Below are 12379 nucleotides of genomic sequence, written 5' to 3' on the forward strand. Positions count from 1 at the left end.
GTTTTAAAGGCTAGATTTAAGATCAGACAGCTGGAAGAGTCAGGATTCAACCCAGGTCTCACTCCAAAACTGTTTTCACTTTGCCAAAATTGAATGCTGCTGATATGTCCATCTACCTAGAAAATCAAGAGAATCCTCTGGAAATCTATCAGAGCCACAAAGAGAGCTCAGTAAGTGGACTACTTTTAAAATAACTTTAACCATTATAGGCAATGTAATAAAAAAAAAAAATGAAGAAGCTGCTATTTAAGGTACTTGCCAAAATCAGGGTGACTCCTCTGAACCATGTTTCTAGAAAGAATCAAAAGAAATCAGTAACAGTGGCTGCCTTTGGGGAGGAAAACTAGGTGACTGCGGACCGGAGAAGGAGGGAGACTCCCTCTTCACTATACTTTTGAGCTTTAGATTTTTTTTGCCATATGCACATATCACCTATTGAAAATAAGTAAATAAGATTCCATGGGAATTAATAAACAATGAGGCAAACATTTTAGGATATTAAGAGGACATTAAACATCTGGACTCATCTACCAATGAGTTATTCTATCACCTCTCCTTTACTTACAATCCAAAGTAATATTAATATCAGATAGACTTCAATCCTAATGAAATTTTTGATTTTTCAAATGTCTAAACAAACAGAAACTTCAGCCAGGTGTGGTGGCTCACGCCTGTAATCCCAGCACTTTGGGAGGCCAAGGAAGGTGGATCACCTGAGATCAGGAGTTCCAGACCAGCCTGACCAACATGGTGAAACCCCATCTCTACAAAAATACAAAAATTAGTTGGGCGTGGTTGCGCACGCCTGTAATCCTAGCTACTCCAGAGGCTTAGACAGGAGAATCGCTTGAACCCGGGAGGCAGAGATTGCAATGAGCCGAGATCACGCCACTGCACTCCAGACTGCGCGACAGGGCGAGACTCCCTCTCAAAAAAAAAAAAAAGAAAGAAACAGAAACTTCTCTGTTTTTAGGGGAAGATAACAGGTTTTGCTTTTAGCTGGAGGATTGTTTGCTCTGCAGAGTTAGTTTATAGCCCCTTTTATTACCTCTCTTTGGGCAAAACAACTGTCAGATTGAAATCCAATTAAGATTTCAGAAGGTTAAATGTGCATATGTTTCTTCTTTTAAAGAGAGATATTAAATAAGAAATCATAATTTTGAGCAGAAAAAGCTCTCACAGCAAAATCTTACAAGCATTTGGATGTTTTATTCATTGGAGTTGTGAAATTTCTCTACTGTGAAAGGTACAGACAGATCTTGGGCACTTGATTGCTTTTAAGGAGATGATCTTGTGTGATTTAAGTAGAAAGTCCATAGTTACAGTTTGACAACCCCAAGAGAGGAACACTTATTAATTGTATGATATTAGGAGGCTTCGGTTATACAAAAGAAAGACTGATCAAGAGTCTCCTAAAATAGGTAATATAAAATGCCAAGGAATCATTTTAACAAGAGCTGTAAAGATTAGGAAGAGAGAACACTAGAAAACTTTTCTGAGGATCATAAACTAGAAACTTGAATAAATGGAGAGACAGACTTGCAAAAAGTAGTGGCTAAGGGCTCAGACTGCAGTTACAGGGAACTGCTGTGCTTATAAACTTCTCACTTGTAAAAATAAGGATACTCGAGCTGAACGCAGTGGCTCACAGATTTAATCCTAGCACTTTGCGAGGCTGAGGCGGGTGGATCACTTGAGCTCAGGAGTTTGAGACCTCCTGGGCTCAATAGATCCTCTCACCTCAGCCTCCTCCCGACTAGCTGGGACTATAGGCACACACAACCATGCCTGGCTAATTTTTGTACTTTTTATAGAGACAGGGGTCTCACTATGTTGCCCAGGCTGGTCTCAAACTCCTGGACACAAGCAATCCTCCCATCTTAGCCTCCCAAAGTGCTAGGATTACAGGCATTATCCAACACTGCTAAGTTATAACACCATCAATTTAAGATACATACCAATTTCAGATATGTTAAAGATTTTTTAAAATGCGTCTTAGAATTGATGAAATTTATATGTACATATAAATCATATATGCATAGAAAAAGAGCAGACTATATCATACCAAAATAGCAACATTGGTTATCTCTAGGTAACATAATTATGGATAACTTGTCTTCTTTTTTTGTGATTTTCTGTGCATCTGAAATTTTGCACATTGAAAATGTGATATTTGGATCATTAGAAAAAATAATATATTCCCCATCCCACCTGACTCTTTCAACCCTTCTCCCTGTCTCTTATTCTCCTCTCTGTTCTCTTTATGTTCTTTGTCCACGTCCCAATCCAACGCCATGCTAAGCCAAATTGGAGCTTGAGGCAAAAGGAAAAATACAAGCTCCTGGCTTTAAGGCAAGCAAACTCATTAGTCATATTTTCAAAACTAACTGTTTTGCTTATTTCATTTTGAATTGTAAGATTGCCACGTTTGACAGTTTCCCTTGACCAAGTGATGATCTTAAATAAATTATAATTAACTAAGGCTGAGACTGGGCGTGGTGGCTCACGCCTGTAATCCCAGCACTTTGGGAGGCCGAGGTGGGCGGATCACAAGGTCAGGAGTTCAAGACCAGCCTGGCCAATATGGTGAAACCCCGTCTCTACTAAAAATACAAAAATTAGCTGGGTGTGGTGGCACACACCTGTAATCCCAGCTACTCGGGAGGCTGAGGCACGAGAATCGCTTGAACCTGGAAGGTGGAGGTTGCAGTGAGCTGAGATCGTGCGACTGCATTCCAGCCTGGGTGACAGAATGAGACTCCGTCTCAAAAAAAAAAAAATTAACTAAGGCTGAAGTAAAATCATAATAAATTCCATTTTGGAACAAATAAAACATTTAAAGTAATGCTGTGAGTTTTAATACACCTATGTTTCAAGTTTTAAATGTTTTTTCAACTACTTTAATGCTCTAGGAAAAAATAACCTTTCAAAAAATACAGAAAAATATGTATGAGGGTACATATTTTTCTTTTTTCCTTAGGCTTCAATATGGCTTAGGAAGAAACTAGTCTTTTTTTTTTTTTTTTAAATAAAGATGGGGTCTCACTATGTTGCCCAGGCTGGTCTTAAACTCCTGCGCTCAAGTGATCCTCTTGCCTCAGCCTCCCAAAGTGCTGGGATTATAGACATGAGCCACCACGCCCAGCTGATTCTTTATTTTGAATTTTTGATACTTTGTCCATCACTGATTTTTTGCATTAATTTTGATATTTTTTAAAATATTGCATTAAAGTATTATTTATCTTGGTTACTGAGTTTTTAGATGCCCCCATAAATTTTGCACTCAAGAGAAGTGCCCTCACTTGCCTTACCCTAGTCCTAGCCCTGCTCCTTCATAGTCGTTTTTACATCAGGCTCCCCTGACAAACTATGGGTGTCTGGATGAGACAGACATGACTTATTATCCTTGTATCTCCACACCTGACCTAGCATAGAGGCTAACACATGGAGCACTTTAACAGCATTTTATTGAAGGGAGGAATAGAGGAAGGAAAGAAGAAAAACAGCTAATATGATAATGGCTAACATCCAAATTTCAACTGACTGCTTATTGTGTACCAGATGCTGGGTTAAGCACTTTGCTTATTTAATCTTACAACCCAATCATAAAAGTAACATATCCATTTTACAGATGAGGAAATTGAGGCACACAGAAATGGGTGAATTGTAGCGCATGAGTGATTATGGCAGAACTAGGAGCAGCTCTGCTTGGGTTCCCTAAAATATTTCTCGCTTTGACTGTTTCTCTCCTGAGCATGGGAATGAGATGAGGAGTAAATGTGAATATGGAGGAAAGAAGTAGAGCAGCAGATGTAATTTAGAAGTCCAAACTCTCACACTTTCATGTGTTATCTCACTTGAGCTTCATTAACAACCCCGGGTATCATTAACTGCACTTCACAGATAAGAAACAAAGAGGTAGGGAGGGAGTGGGAGACTCTGTTGTTTCCCTCAGAGTAGAGGAGAGTGGGTGAGATGAGACGTAGTGATAGGACAGAGGGAGGTTGACCAGCTGGCCTCCCTTCTAACCTCCTTGGCAAGTTCACGGCATCCCTTGCACACTCCCCTAGCTAAGTGGAGCCAGCACCTCCCCCGAAGGGCCGGTCTCCCTCACTCTGCCCCACCAGAGGTGGGTATCCCCTCACCACGGACCGTGTGGAAGGAAGAGACTAGATAAAGGCCAGGGCTGGTGTCAACGGCCTCACAGAGCTGCCCTTGTCACGCTTCCACTGTTCTGCTCCCCTCCAGGTTTCCTGCCTTACGGTGGGGAACACCCTTGACGCACGCTCATGTGAAAAGTGAAACTCAGAACACCCAAAACCCGAATCTAAAACAGCCAAGAAATAAAAATAAGATCGTGAGAAAAAAAAAAAAGAAATTCATAGGACTTCCTGAGAAGGGGTCATCCTGGGTCTTTGCAGTTAACAGAATCTAGACATGTCCTGCAGAAGCGCTTATGGGAACTTTCAGTCATGAATATGCACGGGACCTTGGACCCAAGGTTTCTGGAGATAGAGACAATGTCTAGAGAGGTGGGAAATGGAGCTTTCACTGTATACATTTTCATAGTGCCTGACTTATTACCATGTGCATATATAACTTTTTCATTTTTATTTTCCATTTCATTTACGTATAACTTTTTCATTTACAGAAACCCATTTTTTATTTTTTTATTTTATTTATTTTTTTCAGAGACATGGTCTTGCTCTGTTGCCCAGACTAGAATGTAGCATTGCAGTCACAGCTCGCCGCAGCCTCTAACTCCTAGGCCCAAGCAATCCTCCCACCTCAGCCTCCGAAGTAACTGGGACCACAGGCACATGCCAACACACCCAGCTAATTTTATTTTCATTTTTTCACTATCATATATGTTTTTTAAACTTTTAGGTTCAGGAGTACACGTCCAGGTTTGTTACATGGGTAAATTGCATGTTGCGAGGGTTTGGTGTACAGATGATTTTGTCATCCAGGTAATAAGCATAATACCCGCTAGGTAGTTTTTTGATCTTCTCCCTCTTCCCACCCTCCACCCTCAAGTGGGCCCCCGTGTCTGTTGTATTTTTATTTTTTGTAGAGACAGGGTCTCGCTGTATCAGGCTGAACTCAAACTCCCAGCTTCAAGTGATCTCCCACCTCAGCCTCCCAAAGTGCTGGGATTACAGGCATGAGCCACCACTCCCAGCCTAAAAAACCATTTTTCGAAAGTTGCCTGTACCAGCGGAGGCAGAAGTTGCAGTCACTATACTGTGGTGGCTCATCTGCAAACCTTCCTGGCGTGGTGGAGAGGAAGCCTGCACCGTCCTTCCTGTTAGGAGAGAACAGCTCAGTGCATGACACATTAGGGGTGGGTCACACATCCTGCGGACTCATGAACCTCCAAATTAGGCAGCTAATTATTCTGAGGATTCCAAGTCACATTTAAAATCAGCATCAGCTGAAGTAAAATCAGATGAGTAATTTGCTTCCGGAATGCGAAACACATAACACAGACTGCTGCTACTTCTTGGGAAGCTGGGCCCGGCCCTCTCAGGAGCACCAGGCTGGGGGTAATGGCCATGACCCTGTCCTGGGAAGGAATAGGGGCCATTCACCTCAGGTTAGGTTGGGTCCTGACTAAGGTGCAAGACTCATGTCAGGATCACACAACCCCTGAGGGTCACAGGGCAGAGGTGGAGGAAGGACAGAGCAAAGATGGTAGGTCCGACCTGTACAGGGAGTGTTCAGACCCAAGAAGACAGACATGAGGGGCAGCATCCCACAATCTTCCACAGGAAGTGCCCTCATTCTGAGAAAGACAGCTGTCAAGTAAGGCACATGACAAGAATAGAAGCAGCTGGGGCAGTGAGGTGGAATCAGAGTCCAGAGGGTCTACAGATGGGCTAAGGGATGCTCAAGGAAGCTCTGTAGAAAGTCTCTCTAGGAGCTTAAAGCCCATGGCCTGGAATGTGAAAGGAAGGGAGTTGGTGGAAAGCTGCTTAGAGTTAGGGGAGTTGGGCACCATGCCAAGAGTGAGCGGATGCCCCCCTTTCTACTCCTGGGAGAATGTCCATCCTTCACATCACTCTGATCATGTGTAGCTGGGCAACTCTTCTTCTCCACACTCTGCTGGCCTTCTCTCCTGACTCCATCAAAGAACATCTCACCTTCTGAATAGATCAACCCTACCTTGGAGTCTCAGGTTAGAAAAAAAGATTACTTTCTTCATTCACCTGTTAACACCCGGATGGCTTCCCTGCCTTTCCCAGTGCATGTCAGAACTTCTTGCTAGGATCTACTCACTCATGCTCCTGCTCCCAGGTCTTAGGGTCTTAGAAATACAAATTCATGGCTGGACTCGGTGGCTCATGCCTCTAATCCCAGCACTTTGCGAGGCCGAGGCAACAGGATGGCTTGAGCCCAGGAGTTTGAAACCAACCTGGGCAACATGGCGAAACTCCCTCTCTACAAAAAATAAAAAAGTTAGCTGGGCATGGTGGCATGCATCTGTGGAGGCTGAAGCAGGAGAACAGCTTGAGTCCGGGAGGTCAAGGCTGCAGTGAGCCGTGATAGCTCCACTGCACTCCAGCCTGGGCAGTAGAGCAAGAAAAGAAAAGAAAGAGAGAAAGAAAGACAAAAAGAAGGAAAGAAAGAGAAAGAAGGAAAGAGAGAGAAAGGAGAGACAGAGAGAGTAAGAAAGAAAGAAAAAGAAAAGAAAAAAGGAGGGAGGCGGGGCAGCAGAAAGAGGAAGAAAACAGAAAGAAAGACAAATTTATTTAAATATCAAAACAAAAGAGAAACTGAACTAGTGGTAGAAGTTTCTACCATAGAAAGTTTTCAAATTATTGGCTATCTGGAGTCATGCGCGCTCCTTCTCTGTTGCTAAGGCCCCAAAAGATTGCAGCACACGAGGCAGCGCCGGAGAGGACCAGTGAGCAGCACGGGCCCTGGCGGGGTAATTCCGAACACCGGCTTAGGAGGCGGGTTTACCAGGATTCTCATTCCAGCCCTGCCACTAATTGTTCAGGGTTCTCAAGGTCGAGCATGCACAAGAATCACCCGGAGGGCTTTTAAAACACAAATCGCCGGGCCCAACCCGAGTTTCGGAATATTTAGGTCTGCGGTGGGGCCCATTTCTTTTCCTTTTCTTTTCTTTTCTTTTTTTTCTTTTTTTTTTTTTTTTTTTTTTGATACGGAATCTCGCTCTGTCGCCAGGCTGGAGTGCAGTGGCGTGATCTCGGCTCACTGCAACCTCCCCCTCCCGAGTTCAAGCGATTCTCCGGCCTCAGCCTCCCGAGTAGCTGGGATTACAGACGCCCGCCACTACGCCCAGCTAATTTCTTGTATTTTTAGTAGAGACGGGGTTTCACCATGTTGGCCAGGCTGGTCTCGAATTCCTAACCTTGTGATCCGCCCGCCTCGGCCTCCCAAAGTACTGGGATTACAGGCATGAACCACCGCGCCCGGCCAAAATTTCTAATAAGTTCTCAGGTGATTCTGACTGGCGCTGCTGGTGGGGGATCCCACTTTGAGAAACACCCTCTGCTGTGTGAGCAGCTGCCTCCCCGGTACATTCGGAATAATCATAGTAGGTTTAAAGTTTGCTGGGGCTGGGATTCACCTGATACCTGGCACTTGGAGCCCTTGACACAGTTCATGGCACACGGAATACGAGCTCTTGTTGGATGGAGCACAAATGAGAAGCAAACCTGGGGCAGGACCCCGGGGCCCATGGCCGCCCCGCCGCGTTATCCCCTCCGGGGCAGGCCTCAGGGCTCCGAGCGCTCCAGGCGGGCGCGCAGCACATTCCGGTTCCATGCACCCGCCGCCCGCGGCTCTGCTAATGCCTGTCCTCTTTGGGGTGACTAGGACCCTCCAATCTTTTTCCGCGCTGAAAGCCTGGCCGCAAAGACCGCACCCCCGGGGCGGGCTGAGACGCAGAGAAGCCGGGGCCCCCGCCCCTCTGCCGGTCCGCCGGGAGTTCCCGGGCCTGCAGCAGGCTGGGGACACGGCGGGACCCGCTGCACCTGGCCAGGGAGGGGCGGGGCGGGCGCGTTAGTGCAGCTGGGGGAGGTCCCGCCCCGGTCCCACCCTCCCGGCCGTCCGGTGGGGAAACCCGGGAGCCACCCCGCGGCGCGGCTGCGGCTTTGCCTCGGCGCGACAGGTAAGCGGCAGAAGGAGCCCGCGACCCTCTCCCCGGGAGGGCCCCCCTGAGCTCCCCGACTGCTCGGACTTCCCTCCGGCGGAGCTCGCTTCTGCCGAGTCCTCGCTCTCACCTCCTCCTCCGCCAGCCTTCGCCTCTTCCTCTTCCTCCTCACCACCCCCGACAGTAAAATGAAGGGGCTGGGCCAGGCTGGTCCCTCCTGCCTTCGCTCTCTGCTGGTCGCGGTGGCCTGTAGCTCCTCCCTCGGTAGGACCCCCCTCCACCTTGGCGCTTACGAGATGAATGAGGAGCCCAGACCTCTGGAACTTGGAGGGGTGAGAGGGGGACAAGCCAGAGCCAGGGCTCCACACCCTCTTCCCCTCACCCACCCATGCCCTGCATTCCTTCTGTGCCCCGTCTCCCCAGATCGGGCCACCCCATGTGCTCTGGTACGGCAACTCTTGCAGAGAGGTTTCCTCCTGCCCTGCCACGTTGCGCCTGAGCAGAAGGGGACGGCGAGGAGAAGCCTAGCTGGTGGAGGTCGGTCTGAGCCCTGCTTGGTTGAATTCCCTCCAGAGCCTGGGGGCTTTTGGGGGTGGGAAGGGATCTGCCTCCTGCTGTGGGGAAATGGAATCTGTTGGGTGTTCATGACTGTGACTGTCACCGACTTCCCTATTTCCTCAGTTGTTCAGATTCCCAGGCTGACAAAAAGGAGAAACAGCTTTTACTTGCACCCAGGGCCAATCATCGCAGACCCAGACCTCTGCAGAGGGTAGGATGGGGCTCTTCTCTGTATGGGGGTGGAGGGTGGTGCCCGCAAAGCTTACAGCAGACCCCTTCTAGCAGCCGACAACCCATTGCAGCACTCTCAGAAAGGATGTTAACTCTGTGCTCTGAGCTTGCCCCCAGGCCCACACACAATTTACAGGCACTGGGTGAGGTTCATAGTTCTGGACACACCAAAGAGCCTCGAGGACTTTTGCGCCTTCTACCAGAGATGTGTGTGCACCACACCGGCCCTATTCTCCGCTCCAGACAGATGAGCTGTCTCCCTTCCCATCAAAGGAAAGGTTAAGAAGGATGAGACAGGGAAATTCATGTGATGATGAAAACCAGGTCAGGTGAGGGGTTTGAAATATGCTTTGGTTCCGGCCACATGTGGTGGCTCATGCCTGTAATCCCAGCACTTTGGGAGGCTGAGGCTGGTGCATCACCTGAGATCAGGAGTTCGAGACCAGCCTGGCCAACATGGCAAAACCCCATCTCCACAAAAAATACAAAAAGTTAGCCGGGCATGGTGGCAGGCTCCTGTAATTCCAGCTACTTGGGAGTCTGAGGCAGGAGAATTGTTTGAACCTGGGAGGCAGAGGTTGCAGTGAGCTGAGATCGCACCATTGCATTCCAGCCTGGGCAATAAGAGCAAAACTCTGTATCAGAAAAAAAAAAGAAAGAAAGAAAGAAAGAAATATGCTTTGATTCCAATTGCCTAGCAGGAGCCAGTAGCATTGCAGGCATTTCCCTAGCTCCAGTTCCTTAATGGTGCCATGCACTTTAGGAACCCAGAGGTAATCAGAGAAAGCTGCTTCCAGGGGCACCAGGGCAGAGAGCAGGACAGGACCCTCAAAAGAAAGAGGGAAGTGTGCAGGAGACTGGGCTGCTCAAGATGACCTCACCTCAGTAATGCTGCCCACAGTCCTACAGTGGGTGGAACAGCTGACTCCTACCCGTAGCAGCGTGGAAGAACTCAGGGCAGAGAAGGGGAGGCCCTGATGTGTGTCAGGTGCCCTGTGAGGTCGGAAACATATTTGCCCAAGTTCAGCTGGAAGAAGTGGGGACAGGAAATATGAGCATGAACTTAGTCCATGCAACCATTGCCTCGAACAGACCTCAGGACCAGGAGAGGCAGCTAACCCTAGGACTGAGGGCCTCTCAGTGCAGGGAGGCAGTGAGTATCATGGAGGCAGGCAGCTGACTCAGCCCTGTCACTAACTTTGATGTATAATCTTAGCCAAAACACATAAACACTCCCTGGGTGGGGAGCAAATGAGAAGGTGTATATGAGGTGTTTTGGCAAAGCTCCAAGCACCAGTCAAATGCAAGACAATGTGATGTCGTAGTTAAGAGAGTGGGCTTTGGAGATACATAGGCCTGAATGCAAATTCTGCCTCTGCCACATTTCTAGCTGTGTGACCTTGGTCAAGTTACTTGACCTCCCTGTGCTTCAGTTTCCTTCTGTGTAAAACAGAGAAGATAACCGTAACTTGATTTGATATGGTAAGCAGTAATATTTAAAATGGTGATGATATTCTTCTTAACATTTTCTGGCTCCCATGGATGTGTTCCGACATCTCCAGCCCTGGAAGTGATGCTGAAGACCAGGTTGGGTGTGTCCATGCCGTAGCTTGGGTGAACTCAGCTCTTTACACAGCCCTCTGCCCCTTTCTGGGAAAGCCCAAATGTTCATTCTCATTTGGTAGGAACGAGAGTGAGGATTTGAATAAGCAGGAGGTTAAGTGCAGGGCAGTGCCTGTCTCTGTGTCGAGCTCAATGTTGTAATTGTGCTGTGTAAAAGGCCTGTGTGGTGAACAAGGGTGAGCTCACTCCAGGGAGGAGAAGGACTGTTAGAAGACTTTTGTGGCACCTGACAGCCCTGTGGGGTCAGCTTATTCTCTCGTACCCTGAACAACCTGGTCCTAAGGCCTAGGTAGAGATTTGAAGGAAGAAAGCAACCCAGTCCTCAACTCTGCACGTAATAGAGAATGAAGAACAGACTAGCAAAATGGCATTGCCATACATCTCAAGGCAGAGAGATGCGACAGGGATTGGAAGGCCAGGTAGATAGGTCAGGAAGAACATTCTGGAGACAGAAGTTTGGGGACCAAGACTCAAGGATTGGGAAGGAGAAGGAAATAGGATCTAGGTGGTCTACCGTCTGGGCCTGTTGGTTCTCCCTTCTCCATGATAGTTAGTGGGGAAATCCCACGTAAGGAAAGCACGGGTAGTAGAGAAACTTGGGAACAAATAACACCTAGAAACTGAGGCAGCAAGATGCACCTTAGTCTAGGAAGCCTTCTTGAAAGAGGGGAGTCTCTGGTAAGAATTTGAAAGAAAAGAAGTATGGCTTGCTTAGCAAGAATATAAGGGAAAGGCTTTGAGGAAGAAAAGATAGCCAGTGAGTGCCAAGCATCTGGTTGGGCTTGAGGGTGAGCAGCAAACAGGAAGCAACCTGGCCAGCCCCTCTGTGTTTCTGCCACAGTCAAACAGTGCTCAAGGAATATGAATACAGCTGTCCTGATTGTGAAAGAGAGAGAGGGGCCCGAGGCAAAGGAGGCTGGCAGGCAGCTCCCGCTGATCCTCCAGATGCTGGTTGATAAAGGCACAATTTCAAATGAAGGTTTTGAAAGCAGAAAGGACAGTGAGGAACCCAGAGGCAGGGAGTGAATCAGCAGGACTTGGGAGCGGGTGTGGGGTGAACCTGAAATTGAGACAGGATTAAAAAGGACCTGTCTGAGAGTGGGACAGGGGCTGGCTTGTTTCACGGACTTTAATGCTTCTGGCAGCAATGGGGAAATTGGGCAGGCTGGCTAGCGGAGGAGGCTGGGCACAGACCCTGAGCCCAGGGGGATGGTACATTGAGTAGCAAGTGGCCCCGGGTGAAAGTTCTGCAGCCAAGAGCAGACTGGGGGATGAGGAGAAAAGGAAAAATTCAATTCTAGTCTCTCCCATTAACCCCCCTTCCCAATTTGAAGACTGGCCCAAGAGGCCTTCGGGAATACCCCTCCTGTCTTCCATCCTTCTCATCACTTCCCTGTCCCTTCTCTGTCCTTTCCCCCAACTCTCCCCCTCAAGCCCAGTCTCGTTGTCACCAAGGCTTCTAGGTGATTAGAGAATCCCACCTCATCTCCACCTGGAACCCTCCCTCCACTTCTGCACTCCTAGGGATGAACCGTTGCACACCCCTGCCCCACCTGGAAGGGCCTACAGGGTCTCCAGTGAAAAACCTGTGAACTGTTGAACCTCCTGTTTGGTGGCATATTATTTTGATTTTTGGTGACTTTTTCTTGGAATAAGTCAACAAATATTAACCAAGTGCCTACCACATGCCAAGTGCTGCTCTAGGTATACAGTGGTGAGCAAAGCTGGGTTGAGTTTTTCAATAGAAAATCCATGTTTGGGTAATTTAAGCTTAAAATATCATGCAAATAGGCTGGGCGCATTGGCTCACACCTGTAATCCTAGTACTTTGGGAGGCCAAGGCAG

General features: G+C 47.8%; 1 protein-coding gene across 6 annotated transcripts in view; it reads left to right on the forward strand.

The window, feature by feature from the left end:
* The first annotated feature begins 7923 nt into the window (after window positions 1-7923).
* GALNT6 (polypeptide N-acetylgalactosaminyltransferase 6) overlaps window positions 7924-12379 on the forward strand; it is a 40007-nt gene continuing 35551 nt past the window's right edge. The window contains exons 1-2 of one of the 6 annotated variants that reach the window (XM_055357196.2): window positions 7924-8140; window positions 8804-8891. The gene's annotated coding sequence lies outside the window, so the exon portion shown is untranslated. The other 5 variants (XM_055357198.2, XM_063693980.1, XM_019039071.4 and 2 more) reach the window with 5 other exon arrangements.

The sequence above is a fragment of the Gorilla gorilla genome, chromosome 10 (assembly GCF_029281585.2).
Source record: "Gorilla gorilla gorilla isolate KB3781 chromosome 10, NHGRI_mGorGor1-v2.1_pri, whole genome shotgun sequence".
Lineage (NCBI taxonomy): Eukaryota > Metazoa > Chordata > Mammalia > Primates > Hominidae > Gorilla > Gorilla gorilla.